Source organism: Gracilinanus agilis, chromosome 1 (assembly GCF_016433145.1).
Source record: "Gracilinanus agilis isolate LMUSP501 chromosome 1, AgileGrace, whole genome shotgun sequence".
NCBI classification, from domain to species: Eukaryota; Metazoa; Chordata; class Mammalia; order Didelphimorphia; family Didelphidae; genus Gracilinanus; species Gracilinanus agilis.
In genome coordinates this window covers 577,161,330-577,173,218 of record NC_058130.1, presented here as the reverse complement: position 1 = coordinate 577,173,218, position 11,889 = coordinate 577,161,330, and the positions used below count along the sequence as shown (strand labels likewise).

At 34.7% G+C, this 11,889-nt stretch overlaps 1 pseudogene; it reads left to right on the top strand.

Annotated features, from left to right (window-relative positions):
- Positions 1–11,398: 11,398 nt before the first annotated feature.
- LOC123231797 lies at positions 11,399–11,534 on the top strand (annotated as a pseudogene).
- Positions 11,535–11,889: the final 355 nt, after the last annotated feature.

The window sequence follows — 11,889 nt, the reverse complement described above, 5'->3', positions numbered from 1 at the left end:
ATATCAGTCTCTGTGTACAATGTTCTTCTGGCTCTACTCCTTTCACTCTGCATCAGTTCCTGGAGGTCTTTCCAATTCACATGGAATTCCTCCAATTTATTATTCCTTTTAGCACAATAGTATTCCATCACCAGCATATACAACAATTTGTTCAACCATTCCCCAATTGAAGGGCTTGCTCTCATTTTCCAGTTTTTTGCCACCATGAAAAGCGCGGTTATAAATATTTTCCTGCAAGTCTGTTTATCTATGATCTCTTTGGGGTACAATCCCAACAATGGTATGGCTGGATCAAAGAGAAGGCATTCTTTTATAGCCCTTTGAGCATAGTTCCAAATTGCCATCCAGAATGGTTGGATCATGTAACAACTCCAACAGCAATGCATTAATGTTCCAATTTGGCCACATCCCCTACAACATTCATTACTCTCCCATTCTTTCATTTTAGCCAGTCTGCTAGGTGTGAGGTGATACCTCAGAGTTGTTTTGATTTACATTTCTCTAATTATTAGAGATTTAGAACACTTTCTCATGTGCTTATTGATAGTTTTTATTTCTTTATCTGAAAATTGCCTATTCATGTCTCTTGCCCATTTATCAATTGGGGAATGGCTTGATTTTTTATACATTTGATTTAACTCCTTGTATATTTGAATAATTAGATCCCTGTCAGAGTTTTTGTTATAAAGATTTTTTCCCAATTTGTTGTTTTCCTTCTGATCTTGGCTACATTGTTTTGGTTTGTACAAAAGATTTTTAGTTTTATATAATCAAAATAATTTATTTTAACTTTTGTAATTTTCTCTAACTCTTGCTTGGTTTTAAAATCTTTCCTTTCCTAGAGATATGACAAGTAACAAGTATACTATTCTGTGTTCACTTAACTTATTTATACTTTCCCTCTTTATCTTCAAGTCATTCACCCATTCTGAATTTATCTTAGTGTAGGGTGTGAGATGTTGATCTAAACCTAATCTCTCCCATATTCTTTTCCCAATTTCCCAACAGTTTTTGTCAAATAGTGGATTTTTGTCCCACAAATGTGGCTCTTTCAGTTTATCATATACTGTATTGCTGACGTCATTTAGCCTAAGTCTGTTCCACTGATCCTCCTTTCTGTCTCTTAGTCAGTACCACACCGTTTTGATGACTGCTGCTTTATAGTATAGTTTAATATCTGGCACTGCTAGGCCCCCTTCGTTCATATTTTTTTTCAATATTTCCCTTGATATTCTTGATTTTTTGTTATTCCAAATGAAATTTGTTATAGTTTTTCCCAGTTCAGTGAAAAACGTTTTTTGGTAATTTGATAGGCATGGCGCTAAAGAGGTAAATTAATTTGGGTAGAATGGTCATTTTTATTATTTTAGCTCATCCTACCCATGAGCAATCAATATTTTTTCAATTGTTTAGATATAGTTTTAATTGTTTGGAAAGTGTTTTGTAGTTGTTTTCGTATAATTCCTGTGTTTGTTTTGGTAGATAGATTCATAAGTATTTATGTTATCTAAGTTGATTTTAAATGGTGTTTCTCTTTCTACCTCTTGCTGCTGTGATGTGTTGGAAATACATAGAAATGCTGATGGTTTATGTGCATTAATTTTGTATCCTGCAACTTTGCTAAAATTGTTGATTATTTCTGCAAGCTTCCTAGTTGATTCTCTAGGATTTTTTAAGTAGACTATCATATCATCTGCAAAGAGTGATAGCTTAGTCTCCTCATTGCCTATTTTGATACCTTCAATTTCTTTTTCTTCTATAATTCCTACTGCTAGTGTTTCTAGTACAACGTTAAATAATAGGGGAAATAATGGGCATCCTTGTTTCACTCCTGATCTTATTGGAAAGGCTTCTAATTTATCCCCATTGCATATGATGCTTGTTGATGGTTTTAGGTATATACTGTTTATTGTTCTTAGGAGAGGTCCTTCTATTCCTATACTTTCCAGTGTTTTCAGTAGGAATGGGTGCTGTATTTTGTCAAAGGTTTTTTCAGCATCTATTGAGATAATCATGTGATTTTTTGTTTGTTAGACTGTTCATATGGTCAATTATGTGGATGGTTTTCCTAACGTTGAACCATCCTTGCATTCCTGGTATAAATCCCACCTGATCATAGTGGATGATCCTCTTGATCACTTGCTGGAGTTTCTTTGCTAGTATTCTATTTAAGATTTTTGCATCTATGTTCATTAGGGAGATTGGTCTATAGTTTTCTTTCTCTGTTTTTGATATACCTGGTTTTGGAATCAGTACCATGTTTGTGTCATAAAAGGAATTTAGTAGGACTCCTTCTTTGCTTATTATATCAAATAATTTGTGTAGTATTGGGATTAGTTGTTCTTTGAATGTCTGATAGAATTCACTTGTGAATCCATCAGGCCCTGGCGATTTTTTCTTAGGGAGTTCTTTGAGGGCTTGTTCAATTTCTTTTTCTGATATGGGATTGTTTAGGTATTCTATTTCTTCTGCTGTTAATCTAGGCAATTTATATTTTTGTAAATATTCATCCATATCTCTTATATTGCTATATTTATTGCTATATAATTTGGCAAAATAGTTTTTAATGATTGCCTTCATTTCCCCTTCTTTAGAGGTGAGGTCTCCCTTTTCGTCTTTGATACAGTCAATTTGGTTTTCTTCTTTTCTTTCTTTTATTAGATTGACCAATACTTTGTCTATTTTATCTGTTTTTTTCAAAATACCAGCTTCTAGTCTTATTTATTTATTAAATAGTTCTTTTACTTTTGATTTTATTGATTTCTCCCTTGATTTTTAGTATTTGTAATTCAGTTTTCTTCTGGGGATTTTTAATTTGCTCGCTTTTTATTTTTTTCAGTTGCATGCCCAATTCATTAATCTCTGCCCTCCTTAATTTGTTAATATATGCATTCAAGGATATAAATTTCCCCCTGAGTACTGTCTTGGCTGCATCCCACAGAGTTTGGTAGGATGTCTCATTATTGTCATTCTCTTCAATGAAATTGTTGATTGTTTCTATGATTTCTTCTTTGACAAATTGATTTTAGAGAATCATATTATTTAATTTCCAATTAGTTTTTGAGTTGCCCATCCAGGTGCCCTTACTAATTATTATTTTCATTGCATTATAATCTCAGAAAGGTACATTTATTATTTCTGCTCTTTTGCATTTATTTGCAATGTTTCTATGCCCTATTACCTGGTCAATCTTTGTCAATGTACCATGTGCAGCTGAAAAGAAGGTGTATTCTTTTTTGTCCCTATTTATTTTTCTCCACATATCTATTAAATCTAATTTTTCTAGGGCTTCATTCACCTCTCTTACCTCTTTCTTATTTATTTTTGGTTTGATTTATCTAGATCTGAAAGAGGAATATTTAGATCTCCCACTGTTGTGGTTTTACTATCTATTTCCTTCTTGAGCCCTACCAGTTTCTCCTTTACAAATTTGGATGCTATGCCATTTGGTGCATACATATAAAGCAACGTTATTTCCTCATTGTCTATACTGCCTTTTATCAGGATGTAATTACCTTCCCTGTCTTTTTTTAATCATATCTAGTTTTACTTTGGCTTTATCAGAAATCATGATTGCCACTCCTGCCTTTTATTTCTCATTTGAAGCCCAAAAGATTTTGCTAAAGCCCTTTTTTTTAAACTTGTGTATGTCCACCCACCTCATACGTGTTTCTTGTAGAAAATATATGGTAGGATTTTGGTTTCTAATCCATTCTGCTATTTGCTTCGGTTTAATGGGTGAGTTCATCCCATTCACATTCAGAATTATAATTATCAGTTGTCTATTCACCAACATTTTGGTGTCCTCCCCTAATTCTATCCCTTCTTCTTACACTATATCCTTTTAATCCAGTGGTTTGCTTTAAGCCAGTAACCCTTGTCCCTTCCCTTGATTTACTTCTCTTTTTACCCCCTCCCTTATTATTCCCCTCTTTCTTTTTTTAAGGCCTGATGAATTCCCTCCCCCTTCTTCTCCCCTCCCTTTTTTGACCTCTCCACTCCCCTGCTCCCCTTGGTTTATACCTTCTCACTTTCTCAGTAGGCTTAGATAGAGTTTTATATCCCAATGGATATAGCTACTCTTCCTTCTGAGAGTTAATTACACTGAGAGTAAGGTTTAAATATTACTTCTTAATGATCTCTTCCTCTCTTTCTTATAATAGTATTCATCCCTTCCCCTTCCAATGCCCTCTTTGTGTGTAGTAGAATATCCTATTTTTCTCATTCCTTCAAGATTCTTTTGATGTCTTCCATTATTCACTCCCCTCTTTCCCTCCTGCCCATATCATCTTAGACCATTTAGTATTCCAACCTCTCCCTATGAATAATTCTTCTAATTATTATAATAGTGAATGCTATAATGGTGAACAGAGTTCACTACAGAAAATTATACTTAACATTTCTCCACATAGGAGTTCCACTAATTAGATCTTATTGAAGCCCTTAAAGAGGCAAATTTAAAAAAAATATGAGTTTTCTTACTTTCCCTTCTGTTTCTTATTTACCTTTTCATGTTTCTCTTGATTTTTGTGATTGGATATTGAACTTTCCATTTAGTCCGGGTGTTTTTGTGCAAATGCTTGGAAATTTTCTGTCTTGTTGAATGCCCAAACTTTCCCCTGGAAGAATATAGTCACTTTTGATGTGTACGTGATCCTTGGTCGTAAACCCAGTTCTCTTGCCTTTCTGAATATTATATTCCAATCCTTGCAGTCTTTTAGTGTGGAGGCTGCCAGATCATGTGTGATCCTGATTATTGCTCCTTGATATCTGAATTGTCTCTTTCTGGCTTCTTGTAATTTTTTTTTTACTTGGAAGCTCTTGAATTTGGCTATTATATTCCTGGGGGTTGTCTTTTCGGGGTCTGGTGTAGAGGATGATCTTTGGATCCTTTCAATGTCTATATTGCCCTCTTGTTGTAGAACTTCAGGGCAATTTTGCTGAATAATTTCTTTTAGTATGGAGTCCACATTTCTATTAATTTCTGCTTTTTCAGGAAGACCAAAGATTTTCAGATTGTCTCTTCTAGACTTTTTTTTTTCTTGATCTGTCAGTTTCTCATTGAGATATTTCATGTTTCCTTCTATTTTATCAGTCTTTCGATTTTGTTTTATTTGCTCTTGCTGTCTTGATAGATCATTGGCTTCTACTTACCCAATTCTTGTCTTTAGAGACTGGTTTTCTTCTATAAGCTTTTGATTTTCCTTTTCAGTTTGGTCTGACCTGTTTTCCAGCTGTTTGATTTTGGTCTCCAATTTGCTTATTAATTCTTTTGATTTGGGGGCATCTTTTTCTAATTGCCCAATTCTCGCCTTTAGAGACTGGTCTTCAGCTACAATCTTTTGGTTTTCATTTTCAATCTGGTCATTTCTGGTCTTTGATTTACTTGCCTCACTTTCCAATTGTGAAATTCTGCCTTTTAAACTGTTATTTTCTTGCAAGATCTCTTCCATTTTTCTCATGATCTCAGATCTGAACTGTTCAAGACCTTGTGACCCATTTTCATTGTTTTGGGAAAGTTTGGATTGTTTGTTCTCCTCTACTGTTTCCTCTGTTGTCTGGATTTTTTCTGTGTAAAAGTTGTCAAGTGTTAAAGGTTTTTTCTTCTTCATCTTTCTCTTCTGGTTTTCCTGATGGTTCTGGCTTGCCATATCAAGCTTAGTTCCCTCTCAGCTTTATGCTCATGCCCAGGATCTCTCTGTGCCCTTTAGACACTGAGATCTCTGGTCTAGCCTCCTGGTGGTCTCCTTGCTCGTTTTCCTGCCTGAAGCTCCTTTAACAGTCTCAAGGAGCTGCTTCCACAGTCAAACACCTCTCTACACTGGGTCCCCACTCAAGGTCCGCTCCTGCACTCAGAATTAGCCCCTTAGTCCTCGCCTTAGTCCGTGCCTTAGCCTGTGCCTGTGTCAGTCCCTTCGCCTGAGCCTGGGCTCAGGGCCTCTGTTCAGAGTCCGTGAGTTCTTTAGCCTCTTGGGGAGTCTTAAGTCTTGCTGCTCTCAGGAACAAGCCCTGGTGTGCTGCCAATGACTTAATGGGTGCCCCAAACTTGCTCTGAGTCATGGGCTGGCTTTGGAGTTGTAGGTGGTGTGGGGGTGGGCGGAGGGGGTTGCTCTGCTCGTGTTTTCGTGAGAGCTGTTTCACCCCTTTCTAGCATGGAAATGCCCCAATTCCACATACCTTCGATGCTGCACCCTGTTGTGAGGTGCCTTCTTTCCTCTGGATTTGTTTTTATGTCTTCATGAGGAGTCCTATATGCATGGGTTAGGAGTGGTCCAGGAGTTACTTTTTACTCTGCTGCCATCTTAACCCCGCCTCTCCTGTAACATATGTTTTTAAGAATGAATGGAAGGGACAGCTAGGTGGTTCAGTGGATACTGAGCCAGACCTGGAGACAGTAGCTTCTGGGTTCAAATCTGACTCCAGATGCTTTCAACCTCTGTGAGTCTGGATAAGTCATCTAACTCCAATTGCCCAGCCCTTACCCCTTTTCGTACTAGTAACCAATACTCTGTAATGATGACAAAATCTAAAGTAAGGGTTTAAAAAAATGAATGGATAAAAAAAAGAATGGCACCTAATAATAGAGTGGTCAGAAGGAACATATGAAATATACAATTTCTAGTAAAGGCTCATAATTATAACAATGCAAAAAATGAGCAACACAAATAAAAATGTTGTTTGACAGGTTGGAGATGAGGTGGCTTTAGAGATTAAAAGCTTGGTGTGGTTTGAATCAATTCTGTAATTTCTCTCTAACAACATGTGAAGGAGATAGAGTTAATAGCCTGGAGTAAAAGACAAAACAAAACAAAACAAAAAAAGCTCAAAGCTGAACCTAAAAGTTGCTTCAGACTCTTACTACCTTTTTGACCCTGGGTAAGAGTGCCTCAATTTCTTTAACTATAAAATAAGGATAATAGTTCCTATTTCACAGGATTCTTATAAGAATGAAATGAGATATTTGTAGAATGGTAAATGTGCAATAAATTCTTGTTGTCTTCTTCCCCTTCTATAAAAGTCAGTATTAACTTGTAGTTTTACCTTAATAACCCCCCCAAAAATCCCTCATTTGTGTATTCACAAGACCAGCCAATAGTATAATTTCTAAATGCTGCAGGAATTATGAATAAGCAACAGTTATTGAATAATTGCTCAATGTGTAGGTTACATGTGAATATGATAAAAATCTTTGTCAAATTAAATTAATACTTGTAACTTCCTTTCAGTAAACTGTTTCCAGGAAACACACCATTGTAGATTTATTTGTAACTTTATAAAAAAATTCTCTTCATTCTCAATTAAAATAGATGGGAAAAACCCTAAATAATTGGTAATTGGAAATGAACATTAAAAAAACAAAACAAACTATAGCGTATAGAATTGTGCATTGTTGTATAAGACCTTAACAGTCATGCAGTGCACCTCTCCACCTCAATAATTTGTTGACCTCTACAAGAATGTGTAATACCTTTTTGGTAACATAATCAACTTTTTAAAAGAGCCAGACCTTACCTTTTCAAACAAGTCTTGTCCCCTTCATTTTATCAAAATATATTATTCCTATGATTCCATTGGCAAAACACATTATAATGTTATGATGCTCTATTCTTGCCTTTGGAGTGAGTGGAATACTTATTTAAATATCCTCAATGCTGTCAAATCTTCATATTTCAGGATAGAATTAACTCTGGGAAAAGGTCAAACATTGATCTGGGGCATGTCTCGCAAATAAAATGGGTTATCAAACTTGATTAGACCATTTTAAGTTCCCCCAAAAGGCGTAACTAATATAATAATAAAACCAATTTTTTTTTGTTTGACAGCTTCTGAGGGCAATAGCACAAAAGAACATAAAAAATGTTTGGAGTTATGACAAGGTCCCTGATATTAAAGTGTAAGTTCCAAATGTGCCTACTTTGAAGGATGAGTCACTTAAAGGTAGAAGTTCCAATATATTTGCTGAGAAATTAGTCCATTTCCATAGTTCTTTGAGATTTAGAAAGAGGTATATAACAAAAGCATTATTATCTCACTTTAGTAGGTACAAAAACTGAGATGAAAAGGATTTATAAAACTTGTTCACATTTCAGAACTAGAGTATGTTAGAGCAAGTTCTGAAACTAAAGTCTTTTGATCCATCTAATATTCTTATTGTTCTATACTGACTCTATAGGTATACATGTAGAAAAGAGAGAAATATGTTTAAAAGAATGTGTCTTTGAAATATCCTGTGTATAGCTTTATTTGTATATTTTTGAATGCAATGACCCTCATTCAATTTTAAGCTCCTTGAGGGCAATCTTGTTTTTGCCTCTTTTTCTATTCTGAGGGCTTAGCTTCCTGTACATGCAACATAATAGGCACTTAATAAATGCTGACTGATTGATTGTTTTATCCAAAAAGCAATTGGAAGTCACTGGAATTGAATGAGTAGAGAAATCACATCTTTCCATAAATGCTATTATACAGCTAGGTAGTTGAGTGAATTGAGTTCAGAACTTGGCATCAGGAAGACCTGAGTCTAAATCCTGCCTGAGATTTTTACTCACTGTGTGAGCCTGACTGAGTCATTTAACTCCTCTCAACATAAGTTTACTCTTCTGTAAGATGAGGACACTAATAGCATTTCCTTCCTATTTGTAGAGATAAAATAAGACAATACTTATGAAGTGCTTTGCAAACATTAAAGTTATTATACATTTGTTCATCATTTTCAGAGATCCACAATGTTAGGTACTAAATTTTTTTAAAGGTAAATAATGCATAGGACAGCTAAGGCAAGCTAAGATGATAGATTGTTCTTGAATTCAGGAAGACCTAAGTTCAAATCAGGCTTCAGAACCTAACTTACTATGTGACCCTGGGTAATTTATTTAAAATCTTTTTTTTTGGTCTCAGTTTCCTCATCTGTAAAAATAGAAATAGAAAACCACTCCAGTATCTTTGCTAAGAAAATTCCAAATGGTGTCAGGAAGAGTGTTTCAGTAAAAAAATTGAAATGTACAAAATAAGGCATGGTCACTTCCTTCATGAAATTTAAAATCTATTATTTTCAATATATTATTATTTCACTAAATAATTTTTGTTTTGCTACATTCCCCATCAATTTCTCCTTACTTCTTAAAATTTTTTAAAGAATAAATTCTTGATTACAATGTGTGCTTGAATGTCTTATAAGTGCGTTTCTACATTTAACTTTATTCACTTAAGGTCTAGAGAATATAAATTTCTAGAATGTTTGTGTGCATGCGTGCATGTACCTGCAAGCGTACACACATGTGCGTGCATTTTTCTAAGCTGACACATACTTGGGAAAAATGAAAGGCCCAACTAGTAATTTACCCTGGAAGGATTATACGTCTTTGTGAGTCAGGGACAACATGTGGTCCAGGGTGTGGGTGGAAGTTTCCATGCCAAACAATTCTAATGATAACTCATCAGGCAGGACAACAAGTACAATAATCTTGTGCTACTATCAACTCAAAGCTACTGTGAAACTCCTGGTAGGAGGTAAAAAAGAAATATGAAGTGGGAGGAATTTAGCAACCTTATATTATCTTCACCATTTAACATTGCATATTTAACAATCAAAATTGGTATTGAGCACATAAAAAGAATCTTTTAAGAGGATAGAATATATTTATTTTAGAAGACAGGATTTAGCTATTTTCATAGCACCTCAGTAAAAGATAACAAAGGATCTTTCAAAGACTTTTCTCGTCTACAATCAGATTCTTTTAGAGGCCCTCATTTTTTGCTATTTATATGGTTGTTTCTTAGAGGAGCTGACTAATTGTGAAACTAAGAAGGAAGCTATTACTTATTTTGGAGAGTAGAATTAGAACCATAAGATGACAATTACGGAGAGAAAATTTGCAACTATTTACTATTAATGAACAATGTAAATGCATGGTGCGACTAGTTTGTGAAGAACAAAAGTGTTTAATCATATATGGCTGAATGATCACCTATCAGGGATATTATAACAAGCAAGGATAATCTAAGTTAGATTCCCTCATCTCTGATGGCAATTCTGTTCATAAGGTTAATGGGCAAATTTAGTGATCAGCATTAAACACTATTCAATGGTGTGAAAGTAAATGTTTAAAAAGTGGATCCCCAAAGGGAAAAATATTTTAGTGACACACTTTTAAATTTAATCTGCATTATTAACGTATCTCCATAATTATCTGAAATCTAGATAATCAACAAAACAATAACCAAGCCTCTGATTTCTGAGGTGCACTTATTCCTACTGAAAATTTGCCACTTATCTTTATTGAGCTTTTATGAGCTAAGTTCCACTCCTCTCTGTCTATAATTGAAAGGATTATTGAAGAAAAAAGTTACTAAATTGTCTAATGTTAGATTTTTCCAGCACTATTTTACCCCAAAAAAAGCACTATACAGACATCACATTTAATAATCCCCCAAATCTGGAAGAATATTCATCAAGGACACTATATTCAAGAGAAAGTTTACATTCCAGGATGATTAATGCTGACCTGAATGCTTTTGAGCCTGAGAATCAAGTAGAATTGAAAGAGAAAACACAATATATTAATCAGGTGCTGGAACTGTAGCATACACTTGAAGATCTTTCTGCAGGAACAGATAGAGTAATGGAAGAGAATTTAAAACTGGTCAGACTTTGAAAATGTATCAGTGTATTTTAGAGACTTTATAATTAAAGTTGTACATATTTGTTAAGAAAACTTGAAGATAGATATTTGGTCCATGAGGGATTTAATTTTTTATGATTTAGCAAATGACTGACTCATTACAATATCAATTAAAACTGGAAGTTTAAATGATTTCCATTTTGTCGAAAAGTGATCCAAATGTATGGGACTTTATCTAATTTTTCAGTCACTGTATACCTCTTTCCATTATATCTCTTTGTTAAAATCACCATTTACCATCAAAGTTGGTCAGTTGACTATAACCCACTTTTAAATGAGAACCCAAACTTTACTAATTTGAGCTAAAAAATTAATGTTTTCTTCAACTACAATACATGTTAAATTATACTTTGATGTATTTATTAAGTCTGTTTAATTGTCCCTAGAAATCTGAAGAAGATGGAAAATGGTATAAAAAATTAAGATTACTCTTTGCAATCTTCATTTGCCATAAAAAATGTGAACAGCTTAATCAAATTAACTCTTAATCACTGGATAATATTCAGCCTCTTATCCATGTTCAGGTTGGGTTTTCTTTTGGGAAAGTGGGTGGTAGGAATATAGGTGCTTTAATTTTACCTACTACCCATTAGCTAAATGCAAATCTTCAAAGTTTCTAGTGTGCAAAAAGAGTAACATTCAGAAGTTCGGAGCTGCCACCTCAGAGATCTGACTTACACTTGTGTGCCCCGCCCATCACTGCTTAATCTGCAAAAATGTCTGACAAACCAGATACGGTTGAGATTCAGAAATTTGATAAGTCTAAATTGAAGAAGACAAAAAACACAAGAGAAAAACCCACTGCCTTCAAAAGAAACAATTGAATAAGAGAAGCGAGTGGGTGAATCGTAATGAAGTCTGCCCTGCCAATATGCACTGTACATTCCACAAGCATTGCCTTCCTAATTTATTTTTTTTAGCTATTGAACTTTGTAAGATACAAAGAGGTTGGATAAAGTTTAAATGATTTGTGCTGCCCCTTTCCACATCAAAAGAATAAAGAACTACTGACATTGAATTGAATGAAGGCCCAGCCGGCTGCCTCTTTCCATCTGCCTATCCTGGCTAATTTGGGTCCTAGTGGCATTAAAAAAAATAAAAAATAAAAAAAAAAGAGCTTGCATGTTGGTGAAAAGAAGAACCCGGGTGGGACTACAGTAAATCTAGTTAACAGTAAAATGCAAAGTTGTAACAAGGTCCTGGCAAG